At 41.8% G+C, this 18,154-nt stretch overlaps 1 protein-coding gene across 3 annotated transcripts in view; it reads left to right on the top strand.

Annotated features, from left to right (window-relative positions):
* Nucleotides 1-18,154, top strand: part of kcnh3 (potassium voltage-gated channel, subfamily H (eag-related), member 3) — a 648,677-nt gene that overhangs the window by 400,908 nt on the left and 229,615 nt on the right. The window lies entirely within an intron of this gene.

Here is an 18,154-nt window from a genome sequence, read left to right as displayed (position 1 = left end):
TTCACCAGGATATGTTGTCCTATAACCTGTAATATGGTGACCACCTCACCACAACCACCCCCTCCTCTCCAAAAGGACACATTGTCATGGTGCATGTGATGCATTTTCAAGTACACAAATGAACAAGCTGTGATAGAGCCAATACTTGCGTACAAGGATTGTTCTTTAGCCGTATGCCCTCAACAGCTCATTTACCTTCAAAACTATGGTGAGAGGAAAGAACAACCTATTAAAGGAAGGAGAACAAAATCAGAGGAGGGCATTCTCGTCATAAATCTCCCTCAGTGTTTATGATCCGTACATGCCGGATGTGAGGGCATCTGAGAGTATAAAAGGAGAATCCCTAACCCTAAGCACCACTGACAGAGCATCGAACAGTGCAGCATGACAGAGGAGGTGGCTCTTTGGCCCACGGTGTCTGTGTCAACCTTGTCAGGTGAAATTAATCCCATCTGTGCTCACATGCTCCATATCCCTCCATTCCCTTTGTGTTAATGTGTCTGTCTAAATGCCTCTTAAACATTCCTACCATGTCCGCTTCCATCACTACCCTGGAAGCACATTCCAGGCATCTACCATTCCCTGTGTGTAAAAAAAAATAAAAGAACTCGCCCTGAAAAACGTCTACCTTAAGCATTCTCCCTCTCTGTTTAAAGTTATACCCTCCAGTGTTTGATGAGCACATAAAAGCAGTTGCATCAAATCTAAACTAAAACTAAATGCTGGCAATACTTAGATCAGATGGCTTCTGTAGGAGGGAGAAGGGTGTCAATATTACAGAGAAGACCACAAGACTTAACAGCAGAATTAGGCCACTCAGCCCATCAAGTCTGCTCTGCAATTCCATCATGGCTGATTTATTATCCCTCTCGACCCCATTCTTCGACCTTCTCCCTGTAACCTTTGATCCCCTACTAATCAATAACCTATCAACCTTCTCTTTAAATGTACCCAATGACTAGGCCTCCATAGTCATCTGTGGCAATAATTTCCACAGATTCATGACCCTCCGGCTAAAGAAATTCCACCTCATTTTGGCAAATGGGGATGGAATTTTGCAGCACCTTACACCATCAGCTCCATGAGTTTAGCATCCAGCAAAGATAAGAATTTAAAAATAAGACACAGTTGTAATTATTTTCAGTTGGTATTCATTGTCAGATTGCTTCAAAGTCCCACACAGAAACACAAACAGTGGGAAAAAAAATGAACAAGGTTGTTGATCTAGTTTATTGAAACCGGGTTCAAAGTGGAGTACTTAATAATTTGTCCCCTCTTCATCTGCTGGGCCATTAAAAGATCAGAGAAATATGAAGTCAACTATCTGATTTTCACTTAATATAAATCTGCAACATCTAACAGCTAAAATGCTTTTGATTTATATTCCATGCCAGATTTATTAACAGATTTGCAATATTTTCCAAGTTCTCAGTTCATATTCACAATACTTACATCAAATTAAAACATTGCCATCCTTGTCCAGGTTGCACTCCAGCCACTATAATTCCCAGTGGTCCCAGAGGGCCTTCGGAGAACCAGTGCACACCCTGTTCTCACTCTCTTTCCAAGAACATCTAGCTATGGATATATCCTTGCAAGAGAGGACAGCAGTCACCTTGGACAGAATGCTCATCTTAAAAACCTGTGTGCAGCCCTGTTTTGTGCAACACTCTCCATCAAAAGCCCCAAGTGTAAAGAGACCTCCAGTGGGAGCCCTTTGCTGCTCAAGGCCGATGAAGGAAGGAAGTGGGTAGTGTGCAGAAGCCGTCCATACAGGAAGTACCTCTGTATGGCATAAATTTCTAAGAGATAATGTTCCACAGGACCAGCTACTGAGCAGAGCTTCAGCCCCTGTCCGATGAGCAATTCCAGCCAAAGATGGTAACCCAGCTGGGATCACTCTATTCTCATGAGCTCCCTTGACACCACTGTGATAGGATGGCTGGGGATCTGAGCCATGAACTCTGATGTTCTTAACACTACCCTGCCACATTCCCCGCTTCCCCATGCCATATTCCACTCATTCGTGATCCAGAATGTCTCATTAATCTTATTGTCTCTTGTGGTCTTATTAATTCTACAGCTTATTGTTTGCTCTCATCTGACTTTTGTTCTGATGAACATTTTGAGAAGGTTCCTCTTCCCTTTTTTTTCAAGCATAAAATGAGGTTTTGTATCAGTACCTATTGGGACTGCAAAAAGCTGCCAGATGAGCAGAGAGGAATTGTTCACGAAATAGTTGCTACAGTTGATACCCACTGGAGTTGCCAGCTACAGATTTTGCATCATTTTCCCCCATTCCATCACTAGATCTCCTGCCAGTTGGTGTCTATTATAGTACCATGTCAAATTAGAAATATATTTGCAATTAATTAGTATACCGTATATGTGAAAAGTATTATATGCTATTAAGTTCAGAAAACAAAAAACCGAAATGAAGGAGACGTAAACACAAGGAAATCTGCAGATGCTGGAAATTCAAACAACACACACAAAATGCTGGTGGAATGCAACAGGCCAGGCAGCATCTATAGGAAGAAGTACAGTCGACGTTTCGGGTCAAGACTCTTCGTCAGGACTAACTGAAAGAAGAGGTAGTAAGAGATTTGGGAGGGGGAGATCCAAAATGATAGAAGGAGACAGGAGCGGGAGGGATAAAGCTAAGAGCTGGAAAGTTGATTGGCAAAAGGGATACAGAGAGAAAAAATAGACAGGAAAAAATAATAAATAAATAAGGGATGGGGTAATGCCCCTCCTCCCCTTCTACCCCATCCCTTGTTCATTTATTTATTTATTTATTTATTTATTTATTTATTTCCCCTTTTTTGGGATGTTGGATTTTTTTCTCTCTCTGTCCCTCTCACAATAACTCCTTGCCTGCTCTCCATCTTCCTCTGGTGCTCCCCTCCCCCTTTCTTCCTCCCTAGGCCTCCCATCTCATGATCCTCTCCCTTCTCCAGCCTTGTATCCCTTTTTCCAATCAACTTTCCAGCTCTTAGCTTTAGCCCTCCCCCTCCTGTCTTCTCCCATCATTTCAGATCTCCCCCTCCCCCTCCCACTTTCAAATCTCTTACTATCTCTTCTCTCAGTTAGTCCTGACGAAGAGTCTCGGCCTGAAACATTGACCGTACCTCTTCCTAGAGATGCTGCCTGGCCTGCTGCGTTCCACCAGCATTTTGTGTGTATTGCTTGAAAGAAACTTAGGTCAATTTAGATATTTTCCATCAACTTAGATATACTTATTTACTTACTGCCTGTCACACCACTAGTGTTTAGGGCAGCAATGAAGGACCTCCATCTCTCTCTGTCTTTGGCCACTGAGATTTACAAAGATTCTTCATTGGTGTTTCTGCAGCAGTTTTGTTTTACCAGTCAGGGTTGTTAGCCCACAGCTGAATCCCCAAACCTGGAGGACCAGAAGACCACTCTTAGTCTTTGACCCGTCTGGCATTGGTGACCCTATCAAGAGCCAAAGCATACAGCTCTGACTCCAGCCAACTTAGCTCTCCAGGTCACTGAGACACAAAAGCCTCCAAAGCACGACGAGGTCGTGGTCCTCTTGGAGTAACCTGGATATACAGAGGCGGTATTGCTTGAGTGTCATTACTGTCAAGGTGAGTCCATGAGCAGTGACTTGGAATGTCTTTGAAGCATCAAAATGTCATGAGGCACCTCAGAGGATATGAGGAAATCTGGACACTAGATTGGAGTTGCAAGAAAGGTTATGGGAGCCAACTGAAATTAATATAAAGATATGAGTATTGAAGAGACTGGAACAGTTAAACACATATTTTCAAAGCTCAATCCATGTTTATACAAAAGCAGAAAGATGCATGTCCTCCGGTATTAGATGTTTCAACCCTGGGGTAAGGATGCTGTCTGTCTACTCTATCTACGCCTCTCGTAATCTTATAAATCTCTATTATATCTCCCGTCAGCCTCTGCCGCTCCAGAGAAAACAACCCATTTGTCCAACCTCTCATTATAGCACATGCCTTCTAATCCAGGCAGTATTCTTCTGCACCCTCTCGACATCTTTCCTAAACAGAGCGACCAGAATTGTACGTAATACTCCAAATGCAGCTTAACTTGAGCTTTATAAAGCTGCAACATAACTTCCTGACTTCTGAAGTCATTGCTTCAACTAATAAAGGCATGCCATATGCCTTCTTAACCATCTTATCAGCCTGTGTTTTTCAAAGAAATGGAAGTTCTTGGAACAACTCAGAGCCCTTTGTTCCCTACATCAGTTAAAGTGGATTGTGCAAGTTAGTATTACATGTATATATATATACACATATAGGCATCCGTTAGTCTCATGAGACCATGGATTTGTGCCTTGGAAGGTTTCTAGTGCGCAGGCCTGGGCAAGGTTGTACGGAAGACCAGCAGTTGCCCATGCTGCAAGTCTCCCCTCTCCACGCCACCGATGTTGTCCAAGGGGAGGGCATTAGGACCCATACAGCTTGGCACCAGTGTCGTCGCAGAGCAATGTATGGTTAAGTGCCTTGCTCAAGGACACAAAACGCTGCCTCAGCCAAGGCTTGAACTAGCGACCTTCAGATCACTAGACGAACGCCTTAGCCACTTGGCCACGCACCAACACATAGAGCACAGCTAAATATTTAAAAACAGATACCCCTGTAATTTTCCTGGTGAATAATCAGGGTTTACTGATTTCTAAGAATATTTTGAACCCATGCAGACTGAAGAAATAACACATTTATTGGTGTTGCAGTGCTTAATGAGCCTGTATATTTGAGTATCATAAAGTCTTTTATAGAGCAATGAAAAGGATCAACTGTAACAAAAAGTTTCAGATGCCTTCAATGTTACCCCACGATGCAAACTCAAACACAAGCATACGTTGTGCAAAGGATGAGAAGGCACAGAATGAGCATTGAATGCTGGAGGGGGTATTTAACAGTGACCAGGTATAAAACCAAAGGGCCGCACGACAGCATAGTGGTCCACGTGATGCTATGAAAGCACCAGCCACTGTCTGTAAAGAGTTTGTACATTCCCCCTGGAACCGTGTGGGTCTCCTCCAGCTGCTCTGGTTTCCTCCCACATTCCAAAGAAACAGAATTATTTACGTGAGTGCAATTAGGTAGCGCGGGTTCGTTGGTCTAGGAGGGCTTGTTACTGTGCTGTGAATCTAAATATCTAAAATCTCAAACTTCAGCTTGCTGAAATGAATGTTACGGGGATGTTCATTCTCCATTCAAGAACTGCCCTTAAATCGTATTCAGTCCATGAGGAGCTGCTGTGAAGGACTCACTCATTGACTGGGCTTAACCACCATGAGTGCCCACTTTAAAGAAGCAAAGGCTGACCTCTGTCTGAGCAGGATACCCTACACTTGCTGATACACAACAAAAGCTAGCATAATAAATCAGCTTCTTCAGGGCAAAGAGAGAAACAATAAAATACGCCTTGTAGCAATCTGTTTTTATACACACTGTCTTTATAACTTTTTAAATGTTAGCCGCGTATCAGTCTTGCGACAGCCAGGTTTGGCTTCCTTTGTATAAAAATATCAGCAATTTGGGAGTTGGAGTTTAGATTTTTTTTCTTAATTTGGCTTTCATAATGGAATCATATTGATTTAGTGTTCTATGAAAAATAAGTTTTTCTTGGCTCCAAGGTGATATGTTCCTTCTTAACTTGACCACCTGAAAATCAATACACCTGGCACTGAATCAGAGCAGAGTGATGACGTTTATAAGATTTAAAGCAAAGAGAAAGCACAAAGAGTGACATGAGAGAGCCAGTTGTCTGCTTGCATTTCTGGATTGCATGCTAATTTCTGAATCATAAATTTTGAGCTCAAATCCATGTTCAGGATTTCAATGTTGATCTTTTCTGGTTTCATGGTCAGTGGTAAGGACCCAGTGATGCTATTCAAAATAATCAAGGAGTTACGCTATTCAAAGTGCCTCTTTCAATTAATATCAAAAACAGTTTCATCATTTAGGAGCTGATAACAATGTTCCTGCCACTGGATTCTATTTTTGTTGACCTCACTCGTACCCTAAATTATATGCTATGCTATGCAGAAAGTGACTGACGGATTTCACCAGACCCTTTACACAAAGTATGTCAAAAGAGCAAGTATTAGATGTGAAGAATAATTAAATGTTGTTGATTTGATGTTTGTTGACTTAGATTGCATCTATTTCTTTTATAGGAAACTATGAGAGCAAATTAGGTCCCACTATAATTATTAGGATGACAGTGAGATTTTTTTTAGAGATGTTGTATTGGCCTTGTCATCAATATCAGTCAACATTTTTTAGTTTGCTAGAGGGGTTTTTAACTGTCTGTTTTTGATTATAGGCCCACCAAGTGCAGACAGCACATCAGAGTAGCTGAAGTACATTGTCTTTGACAGTGCAGGTCACAATTTAGAGTCATGGAACTCTACAGCACAGAAACAGGCCCTTCAGCCTAATTAGTCCTTGCCCAACCATTAATCTGCCAAGTCCCATTGGCCTGCACCCAGATCATCACCTCCCATATCCTTCCCATCCATGTACCTATCTAAATTCTCTTAAATTTTAAATGCTAAAATTGACCACATATCCACCAGTTGTGAGTGAAGAAATTCCCCATGTTCCCCTTAAGCATTTCACCTTTTACCCTTAACCCATGATCTCTAGTTGTAGTCTCTCCCAACCTCAGTAGAAAAAGCATGCTTGTATTTACCCTATCTATGCTGCTCGTAACTTTGTACATGTATCAAATCTCCTCTCAATTGCCAACACTCCAGGGAATGAAGTCCTATCCTAGTGTCTATAACTCAGTTTAAGTCCCAGCACCATCCCTGTAAATCTTCTCGGCACTAACTTCTGTACTCAGTACATTGATTTATGAAGGCCAATGTGCCAAAAGTTCTCCTTATGACCCTATCAGCCTGTGATGCCACTTTCAAGGAATTATGGATCTGTATTCCCAATTCCCTCTGTTCTACCACACCCCTCAGCCCCCTACCACTCACATTGTAAGACCTGTCCTGGTTGGTTCTTCCAAAGTGCAACATCTCACACTTATCTGCATTAAATTCAATCTGCCATTTTTCCGTCCATTTTTTCCAGCTGTTCAGATCCCACTGATAGTCTTCCTCGCTGTTCACTACACCCCCAATCTTGGTGTCATCCGCGAATTTGCAGATCCAGTTAACCATATTATCATCCAGGTTATTAATATAGATGAAAACCAACAACAGACCCAACACCAATCCCTGTGGCATATCACTAACAACAGATCTCCAGTCAGAGAAGAAACCATCCACAACCCCTCTCTGGCTTCTTCCACAAAGCCAATGTTTAATCTAATTTACTACATCATCTTGAATCCCAAGCAGCTGAACTTCCTTGAGCAACCTCCCATGCAGGACCTTGTTAAAGGCCTTGCTAAAGTCCATGTTGACAACATCCACTGCCTTGTCTTTATCAGCTTTCCTGGTAACTTCTTCGAAAATCTCTATAAGATTGGCTACACAAAGCCATGTCAACTACCTAATCAGTCCCTGTCTATCCAAATACTTATATACCTAGTACCTCAGAATATTTTCCAATAACTTTTTCACTACTGATATCAGACTCACTGGCCGATAAATTCCTGGCTTATTCGTAGAGCCTTTCTTAAATAACGGAACAACATTAGCTATACTCCAATCCCCTGGCAGCCCACCCATAGCTATGAATGATTTAAGTATCTCTGCTAGGACCCCCTGCAATTTCTACACTAGCCTCCCACAGGGTCTGAGGCCATTGTCACATTGTCAGGCCCTGGAGATTTATACATCCTAATTTGCCTCAAGGCTGCAAACACCTCCTCCTCTGTAATTGGTATAGGGACCATGATCTTGCTGCTGCATTGCCTTACATGAATAGACTCTCTGTACATCTCCTGAGAAAATACAGATGCAAAATATCCTCTATTTCCTCTATCTCTTTCAGTCCCATACTTAGATTACCACTCTGATCTGCCAGAGGACCAGTTTTGTCCCTTGTTATCCTTTTGCTCTTAATAAATCTTTAAAAACCCTTAGGATTCTCTTCCATTTTGTTTGCTAGAGCAATCTATGTCTTTTGGCTCTCCTGATTTCCTTCTTAAGTGTACTGTTGCATTTCTTATACTCCTCAGGTACCTCCTTTGTTCATGTCTGTCTACACCTGCCATGCACCTCCTTCTTTTTCTTAAACAGGGCCTCAATATTGCTCAAAAACGAAGCTTCCCTAGACCTGATATCCTTGCCTTTGATTCTGACAGGAAAATGCAAACTCTGTAATCTCAAAATTTCACTTTTGAAGGCCTCCCACTTACCAAGTACACCTTTGTCAGAAAATAACCTGTCACAATTCAGTCTGCCAAATCATTTCTGATGCCATCAAAATTGGCCTTTCTCCAATTTAGAATCTCAACTCAATGACCAGATCCATCCTTTCCATAATTACCTTGAAATTAATGGCATTATGATCGCTAGATGCCAAGTGTTCCAGACACAAACTTCTGTCACCTGGCATGTCTCAGACTGCTGATGCTTTGATGCTCATGTTTTTAATGTTTACTGTGGCAGAAATAGCAGACAAGTGTAGATAAGAAGTTAAATAAGGATATTTAGAAGTTGTTGTTTGGAAGTACTGCTCCGGTTAGCTTTAAGTAGATGATATATTGTTAGCTATTTCCCATTTGAAAAGCTTCAGACAGCATGAAATTGGAATGCTTTTGTGGCAGATGTGAACTATTCTCATTATAGAGAAGTTAATATTTGTCAATTTTAGTTTCAAGGGACTTTTACCAATTTCATGAGAATACATTGTTGCGTACACGCAACTGTTTAAATGAACCAGCAGCAATAGAACACACCTGGAGCCTGGATTTGATGTTAAAAACCACTATTTATTAGTAACTACCTATTATAGTAACTTAAACCAGGAAAATCAAAGTTAGCAGTGTTATGCATAGATACGTGTGTGAATATAATTCCCAAACTTGTTCAAGCTCAGGTGGCAAGATTTAAAGTCTCATGATGGTAATGTAAGGGAAGTTCAGCTCAATGCTTGGAGTTGGTGGGGGAGAGAGAGGTGTTTGTAAGCCAAGGTGAAATCCATTCACTCTCGAGTTAACCAAACGTAGCTTATCACAAAAGGGTACCGTCTTTGAGGGAAAACTACCACCCAGGCAAGGGTAGACACACTGGTAGCCTCCACAGGGTCAGCCCTTCTACGCACTGTGATAGCCACTGATCAATTCTCCTGATCGATCCTCAACCCACCTTTGTGGGCACTCGAAAGTTCCACCCAGTGACTCTTCTGTCACTAGCTTCTTTTCGTTGACCGGTCACCTTAACTGGTGTTCCACTCTGTGTCTGTGAGAGAGTCATTTGACTTTGCTTAAATAAACAAGCTGCGAAACTTCTGTAAACGTCAACTGTCCATCATATAACTCCACCTCTCTCCCACCATAGCAACCCAGAAGCAGGCAGCAGTATTGCAGTCAGTTTCTCTCTCTCTCCTTCCCTTCAAAAGGCACAGTCCATGTCCGTTACAGCTCCCTCCAAAAGGGAAAATTTTGATCAAAAAGCAAAATTCTTTTAAACTGTAGATTACAGAGTGTGAAGCAATACATATGTAACTACCAGATAACACATTACAGAAGCGTATACAAACTTTAACTTAACACTTAGATAAACAATCTGCAATAATGTTATTGGTACCTTTTATATGTTTTATTAGCATGTCATATTCCTGCAAAATCAGACTCCAGTTTAACAAACTTCTGTTCTTGTCCTTTATCTTGTTCAGAAACACTAACGGATTATGATCAGTGTAAACCACAAGTGGTTTCTGAGCAGGACAAACATAGACATCAAGATGTTGCAAGGCCAGAATGAGTGACAACAACTCTTTCTCGATAGTGGAATAATTCTTCTGACGTTCATTAAATTTTCTTGAAAAGTAAGCTACAGGATGTTCAACATCATCATCATCCTTTTATAACAGCACTGCCCCAGCAGCTTCGTCACTAGCATCCACAGCTATAGAAAATGGCTTTGTAGAATCAGGTGTTCTGAGCACAGGTTGATAACATAGAGTAGTTTTCAATTGATCAAATGCCTCCTGACAAGGTTCAGTCCACACAAACTTTTCACCCTTCCTTAGTAGATTAGTTAAGGGAAGAGCGATATCAGCAAAATTTTTACAAAACTTACAGTAATATCCAACCATTCCAAAACACCTTCTTAAAGCCTTCTTACCCATTGGAATGGAAACCTCAGCAATTGCCTGAACCTTGGCCTGAACAGGAGCCAATTGGCCTTGACCTCCTATGTAGCCAAGATAGGTAACAGTGACATGGCCAAATTCACGCTTAGCTAGGTTGACAGTAAGGTTGGCCTTGGAAAGCCTGTCAAACAGCTTTTCTACAGCCAAGATATGTCCTTCCCATGTGTCACTCCTTATGACTAAATCATCAATATAGGCATCCATATTTTCTAACCCTTGAATCACAAAATTAATCATTCTGTGGAATGTTCCTGGAGCATTTTTTCATTTCAAAGGGTAAAACATTATACACATACAATCCAGAAGGAGTTACAAACACAGAGATTTCCCTGGCTCTCTCTGTCGATGGAACACATGAGTACCCTTTTAACAGGTCAATCTTCGTAAGGAATTTAGCCTTTCCAACCTTATCAATACAATCATCACCCTAGGGATAGGGTAAGCGTCTGCCTTTGTCACTGCATTTACTTCCCTATAATCAGTACAAAACCTCACACTACCATAAGGCTTGGGCGCAATAACACAAGGTGAGTCCCAATCAGATGTTGACGGCCTAATAATACCATTTTTCAGCATGTATTCAATCTCTTGCTCAGCTAATTTACCCTTTTCTATGTTCATTCGGTAGGGGTGCTGTTTAACTGGGTTAGCCTGACCTACATCCACATCATGAACAGTGGCGGTGCTTTGCTTGGGCACATCGGGAAATATATCCTCATACTCAAGAAGTAATGTTTTCAATTGTTTTTGCTGCTCCGGCTCCAGATGGCTTAATTTGGTATCAATGTTTTCCAAGATAACGGAATTCATGAGCTGCACTGGGACTATGTTTGGCTTGTTAAAAGTTTTCTGACATGTCAATTACCTCTTTCTCAGGCTCTCCAGTTTCATGTGTTCTCACAACAACACTCACAGGTGCCGTTTCTGAGTCATAATAACATTTTATCATATTGACGCGTACTACTTGAGTGGGCTTTCTATGGTCGGGTGTTTTAATAACATAATTCAAAGAATCAATTTTAGAGATTATTTGATAAGGCCCACTAAACTTCGCTTGAAGTGGGTTGGTCAATATTGGAAACAGCACCAGCACTTTGTCTCCCACGTGATATGTCTGCTATCGGGTTTGTTTATCATACCAGACCTTCATTTTATTTTGAGAACTCTGTAGGTTCTGTTTTTCAAGACTACAAACCCTGTTGAGTCTATCCTTGAATTCCAAAACATAACTCAACAAGCTGCCATGTACCTTCTCATCAGACCACTGTTCTCTGAGCAAGGTCAAAGGTCCTCTTGCTCTGTGACCAAATACAAGTTCAAATGGACTAAACCCCAATGATTCCTGCACTGAGTCCCTTATGACAAACAAGAGCAAATGTACCCCTTCATCCCAGTCCTTTCATTCTCAATACAGTATTTCTTAATCATTGTCTTAAGGGTGGAATGGAATCTCTCCAAAGCTCCTTGGGATTCCAGGTGATATGCAGATGATGTAATTTGTTTAGCTCCCAGTTTATAAACTATCTGTTGGAATAATCCTGATGTAAAATTACTGCCTTGGTCGGATTGAATCTCTTTGGGCAGACAAACCAAAGTAAAAAAACCTAATGAGAGCTTTCACCACAGTTTTAGCCTTAATATTCCTGAGGGGGATCGCTTCTGTGAACCTAGATGCAGTGCACATAATGATTAACAGATACTGATGGCCAGCTGCAGTCTTTGGGAATGGACCAACACAATCCACTATGACTCTGGAAAAAAGGTCTCCAAAAGCAGGTATTGGCTGAAGTGGGGCCACTGGGACAGCCTGGTTAGGTTTACCGACAACTTGACAAGTGTGATAGGTCCTGCAAAAGGTCACAACATCTTTTCTTAAATTAGGCCAGTAAAATTCCTTCATAATCCTGTCCACAGTCTTATTCACTCCAAAATGTCCACCTAAAGACACACTATGGGCCATGTTTAAAATTTCAGTCCTGTAAACGTTTGGGACCACAACTTGGTGTACAATTGTCCAGTCCTCACTCACGGGCACAGTCGGTGGTCTCCACTTCCTCATTAGCACCCCGTCCTTGAGATAATAACCTACTGGCACATTCTGAATCTCATCACCTGAGAGAGCTGTTTCTTTTAAAGCTTCAATCTCAGGATCTTGGTTCTGCTCCGTTATATATTCCTTCCTGAACAAAGATAAATCTTTCCCATCAGACTTACTACCTACATCCTGGTGAAACATAGAGGGAAGACAAGTCTTTGATAAGTCATCATAACCTGAACCCCAATTTTGGCTATCATGGGCATCAGAATCAAACTGCCCAGAACTGTCTGTGTCGACAGACCTTTTAGTCATGCTTTGGGTTACTGTGCAGGCGGGATAAATATCAGAATCCGTGTACGGATCATCAGTGGCAGGTTTGCTTGTTAGCTGCACTGCTGGATAAACTTCACCACCTGCAAGGTCAATGCCCAACAACAAAGCAACATTCTTCAGCGGTAATTCAGGTTGTACCCCTACCTTAACATGTCCTGATACCAATCCAGTCTTCAAAATCACCTTATGCAGAGGCACGGAAACAGAGCCTTTTCCAATACCTCTAACAATGTTTACTTTGTCAATTTTTGTCTCGTCACCAAACTTCAGAACACTGTCCAATGTAAGGGACTGAGAAGCCCCAGTATCTCGAAAGATCCTCACTGGGACCAGGGTTGACCCCTCCTTTATGGACACAAACCCATCTGATATGAAACAATCAAATACTTTCTTAACTTGGTCAAACCTCTTAGTCCTTAACTGAGCCTCATCAGAATGTGCAGGACCCTGTGGGTTTTTAAGCGTTTCAACCTGCTGAATACAAGCGTTCGGGACTGCCTCCTTTTCCTTCTTCTTCTTCAGAATGGAACAATTAGCCATCATATGACCAGGTTTCTTACAATAGTAACAAGTAAAACTGGAAGATTTTTCCTTCAACTGCTTCCCTTCATCTTTACTTTTCACTCATTCCCGATTTAATTTCTGGCTTACCCTGCGGGTTATCCCTGTTACTCTTTTGGAAGCTCCTGTTCGGGGTAAACTTAACCTTGTGGGTTAAAGCATACTCATCTGCTAAACTAGCAGATTCCTGCAAAATGGCAGCATCCTTTTCATCTAAATATGTCTTTATCTCATCAGGGACACACCCTTTGAATTCTTCAACAAAAACCAACTCTTTCAAGCTGTTAAAATCATCATTTACATTTTTAGACATGCACCAACGATCAAAATACACAAACTTTTCATAAGCAAATTCCATATACGTCTGGTTCACCAATTTCCTCAAATTCCTAAACCTTTGTCTGTATGCTTCCGGAACCAGCTCATAAGCTTTAAGCCCTGCCCGATTCACTGTGTCATAATTAGCTGCCTCTTCAAGTGATAGGGCCGAATAAGCTTGTTGATCTTTATCCTTAAATACACTTTGTAACAAAACAGGCCAACTTCTTTTCGGCCAGTTTTGACTCTGAGCCACCCTTTCAAGATGCAAGAAATATTTACCAATTTCCACTTTGTCAAATGGAGGTACCAATTTAACTTCCTGACTGGCACTAAACCCATCGCCAGGGTCTAGCACTAGACCTCCTTGCTGCAATCTCTCTATCCTTTCCTGCTCAAACCGCCTCTGTTTTGCTACCTCTTCAGCCTCAAACTGCCTTCATCTTTCCGCCTCCTCCATCTTTAATTTTTCTAACTTATACTGGAGCTCAAACTCGCTAGGATTACTTTCAGGAAACAACTCCAACTCCTCCATTTTAAACATATCCTCAGATACATAATACTCGGCTATTGTCCTCTGAATCTGTGACCTCCTCATTGTCAATTTCACCTTAGTAAGTTTCAACTTTCTAGCAATATTCAACAACTCAAACCTTCTGCCATCCTATAACGCCTCAGAAGTTGGCGTTTCCAGAAATTTATCAACATCCGTTGCTGCTGATTTTCCCTCACACAAGTAAATCAAAAGGGATTTCCCCAATCAAATCAATATTTGATCAATCAATAAGCCCCCAAATTTGTTCATATCCCAGATGAGCCCCCAATTATTTTATGAACACACAACAGTTTAAATGAACCAGCAGCAATAGAACACACCTGAAGCCAGGTTTTGATGTTAAAAACCACTATTTATAAGTAACTACCTATTATAGTAATTTAAACCAGGTAAATCAAAAGGTAGCAGTGTTATGCATATATATGTGTGTAAACATAATTCCCAAACTCGTTCAAGTTCAGGTGGCAAGATTTAAAGTATCACGATGGTAATGTAAGGAAAGTTCAGTTTAATGCTTGGAGTTGGTGGGGGAGAGAGAGGTGTTTGTAAGCCAAGGTGAAATCCATTCACTCTCGAGTTAGCCAAACGTAGCTTATCACAAAAGGGTACCGTCTTGGAGGGAAAACTACCACCCAGGCAAGGATAGACACACCGGTAGCCTCCACAGGGTCAGCCCTTCTATACACTGTGATAGCCACTGATCGATTCTCCTGATCGATCCTCAACCCACCCTTGTGGTCACTCAAAAGTTCCACCCAGTGACTCTTCTGTCACTAGCTTCTTTTCATTGACCGGTCGCCTTAACTGGTGTTCCACTCTGTGTCTGTGAGAGAGTCATCTGTCCTTGCTTAAATAAACAAGCTGCGAAACTTCTGTAAACATCAACTGTCCATCATTTAACTCCACCTCTCTCTCACCATAGCAACCCAGAAGCAGGCAGCAGTATTGTAGTCACCCTCTCCCTCTCCCTCTCCCTCTCCCTCTGTCTCCCCCTCTCTCCATAAACCACTCACAGTACATTTATCTATCCCTACTTTCAGAAAATTATCATGCACAAAACATGTCATTTCATATACATGAGGCATCGCCTAAGTACTTAGTTTAATATCAGAATCAGATTTATTATCCCGGCATGTGACATGAAATTTGTTAACTTAGCAACAGCAGTTCAATGCAATACATAGAGAAAAAATAATAATAATTAAAATAAAACATAATAATAAATAAACAAGTAAATCAATTACATATATTGAACAGATTTTAAAACAATGCGCAAAAACAGAAATACTGGATATTTAAAAAAGTGGGGTAGTGTCCATAGCTTCAATGTCCATTTAGGAATTGGATGGCAGAGGGGAAGAAGCTGTTCCTGAATCGCTGAGTGTGTGCCTTCAGGCTTCTGTGTCTCCTACCTGATGGTGTCAGTGAGAAAAAGGCATGCCCTGGGTGCTGGAAGTCCTTAATAATGGTCGCTGCCTTTCTGAGACACCACTCCCTAAAGATGTCCAGGGTACTTTGTAGGCTAGTGCCCAAGACAGAGCTGACTAGATTTACAACTTTCTGCAGCTTCATTCAGTCCTATGCAGTAACCACCAACCCCACACCCCCACCCCCATACCAGACAGTGATGCAGCCTGTCAGAATGCTCTCCACGGTACAACTATAGAGGTTTTTGAGCATATTTGTTGACATGCCAAATCTCTTCAAACTCCTTATAAAGTATAGCCATTGTCTTGCCTTCTTTATAACTGCATCAGTATGTTGGGACCAGGTTAGATCCTCAGAGATCTTGACACCCAGGAACTTGAAACTGCTCACTCTCTCTCCACTTCTGATCCCTCTGTGAGGATTGGTATGTTTTCCTTCATCTTACCCTTCCTGAAGTCCACAATCAGCTCTTTCATCTTACTGACGTTGGGTGCCATGTTATTGCTGCGGCACCACTCTACTAGTAGTCTGTGAGCCGGTAGGGTTGGTCGGTACCTTCTGAGGGGAATAATGCTAATAGTGATTTTTGGCAAGGTATACATCTCTAGAGTTAGAAAATATGTGATAGCATTGCACCAGTGGTAGCTTAATTACTTCAAATAAGTATGTTATCACTTTTTGTATATATTCTATATTAACATCAGTACAGCAGAAAATGTTACCCCACCCCATCCCCAAAAAGGTAAAAAACCTCATTTGGAGAGATTTCTGGAGTTTTATCAATGTCATGATATTTTCCATATTGTTGTATCAAATCAAAACAATCTTAAGCTTTTGTCATAACATATGGAATTACAGTACAATAATTCAAATGTGGGGTTCCACACGGCCATAACCTAGGCCCCATTTGGTTGTAAAATGAATATATTTAATCAAAGACTGCTTTCCATACTTTGTTTTCTATACTTTCATAACCTATTAATAATCACAATAATTTTCCAAGTCTTCCACGTCTTCCACATCTTCATCTGAACTTTCCACACTCTCCGAGGTGGATCTCTGGTTCTCACAGTCTGCCAGTCTACACATGTCAGTACACCTGAGGCCATTTGCAACACGCATACATCTTGGGAGTGAACATTTTTTTTGGACAGTTACAGGCCAGTAGATCCAGGACGGCATTGGGTGCTGGCTGGCCTTCCATCCAGTGCACCACCAACTGTTCAGCTTCCTCTTCTCTCTCCATCTTCCATCCTCTGCCAACAGGGCTTGGCACTTGTGGGTCCTTCTCCAAATATCTTCTCTCCATATACCAGCCTGGTAGTTGGCTCGCTGTGAAAGTTTTGTTAAGCAGTCCTTGCATGGTGGGAGTTGATGACTTTCAATTTCACCTTTTTTGACACAGAAAAGGTGATATCTGAGCTCATTGACCTTGGTGCTTGATGCTTTTGGGGCATACAGGAGACATGTAAATGCCTCCAGTTTGTCCATCAGTTTGAGAAGAGGTCCCATTCCTGACCCAACTCTAAGAATGCGTCCTGAGTTTCCCTGTTGCTGGTCAGAAGTTTTAGGGCACTTGTCTGCCCTTTGCCTGCAAAAACGCTTACAGTGTCACATCCTGTATATGCGTGCAACCCGATGAGAGCCCTACAAACCTCTATGCCAACAGTGGCAGCAACCTTCCTGATGTCTACAAGCCTTGTACGGGTTCTAGTGCCACGCTTCTGGAACAATGGGGCCTGAATCTTGTCACTAAATGCTAAAGACATCTGTGTCTTCTGAGCAGATCACTACAGATTGGTATCCCTCTCTTGTGGCGTGGGAAGCATGGAGAAGGCCATCTGCTTCTTCTTGTTGACACTGAAGAGCTGACACCTCCTCACTGTCTTGAGATGTGATTCTGTAACATTTGTCATTTACAGTTGCCTGCAGAATCTTCTCCTGTAGATTTGCTCTGTACTCTGCCTTCCTCCATTCATGGACTATGAAGCTAATGAGACTATTTTTGTTACTGACTTTGGTCAGGAAGCTCCTCCACTGCCTCACCATCTGTGTGCCTGTGATACCTTGCAACTCACGACCAGTCTCTTCACCCCGTAGAGATCGTTCACTGTTCTTGATAGAGTTCTCCTTGTATGTGTCGAACACAACATCTATTCTGCTACTCTGACTGCCTTCCCTCAGAGTCATACCCAGAATTGTTCTGCCAACATCTCTGAAAGTAACTTGATCACCTTTTACTCTTTGGACCAAGTTCATTCCATCAACCACTGTAGCAGACTTTCCTGTGAGTTGCTCTTCTACTGCTACATTTTCCTGCAAGGTTGTGGCTAAAGTAGCTTTATCTGTCTTTCTCAACAATCCTTCTGGTGTGGACGGGGCCCAGGGCAATGGTCCATGGGGATGAGAAAGGATATCTTCCATACATAGACTGCGCCCTTGTGCCATCACTATGATGCATCCAAACAAAGACCTGTCTGCTTTCAGGATGATTGCCCTCCCATTTGATTTCACTTCTCTCTTCTTACACATATCACTGAATGTTTTCAGCTTGTTGGTTTTCATTGGGTCATGGAATTTCTTTGCTGGTGGGTCTTCCTCTCGTCTCTCATTCTTGAAGGTTGCATA

The sequence above is a fragment of the Mobula hypostoma genome, chromosome 6 (genome assembly GCF_963921235.1).
Source record: "Mobula hypostoma chromosome 6, sMobHyp1.1, whole genome shotgun sequence".
NCBI classification, from domain to species: domain Eukaryota; kingdom Metazoa; phylum Chordata; class Chondrichthyes; order Myliobatiformes; family Myliobatidae; genus Mobula; species Mobula hypostoma.
This window is presented reverse-complemented; position numbering and strand designations above follow the sequence as displayed.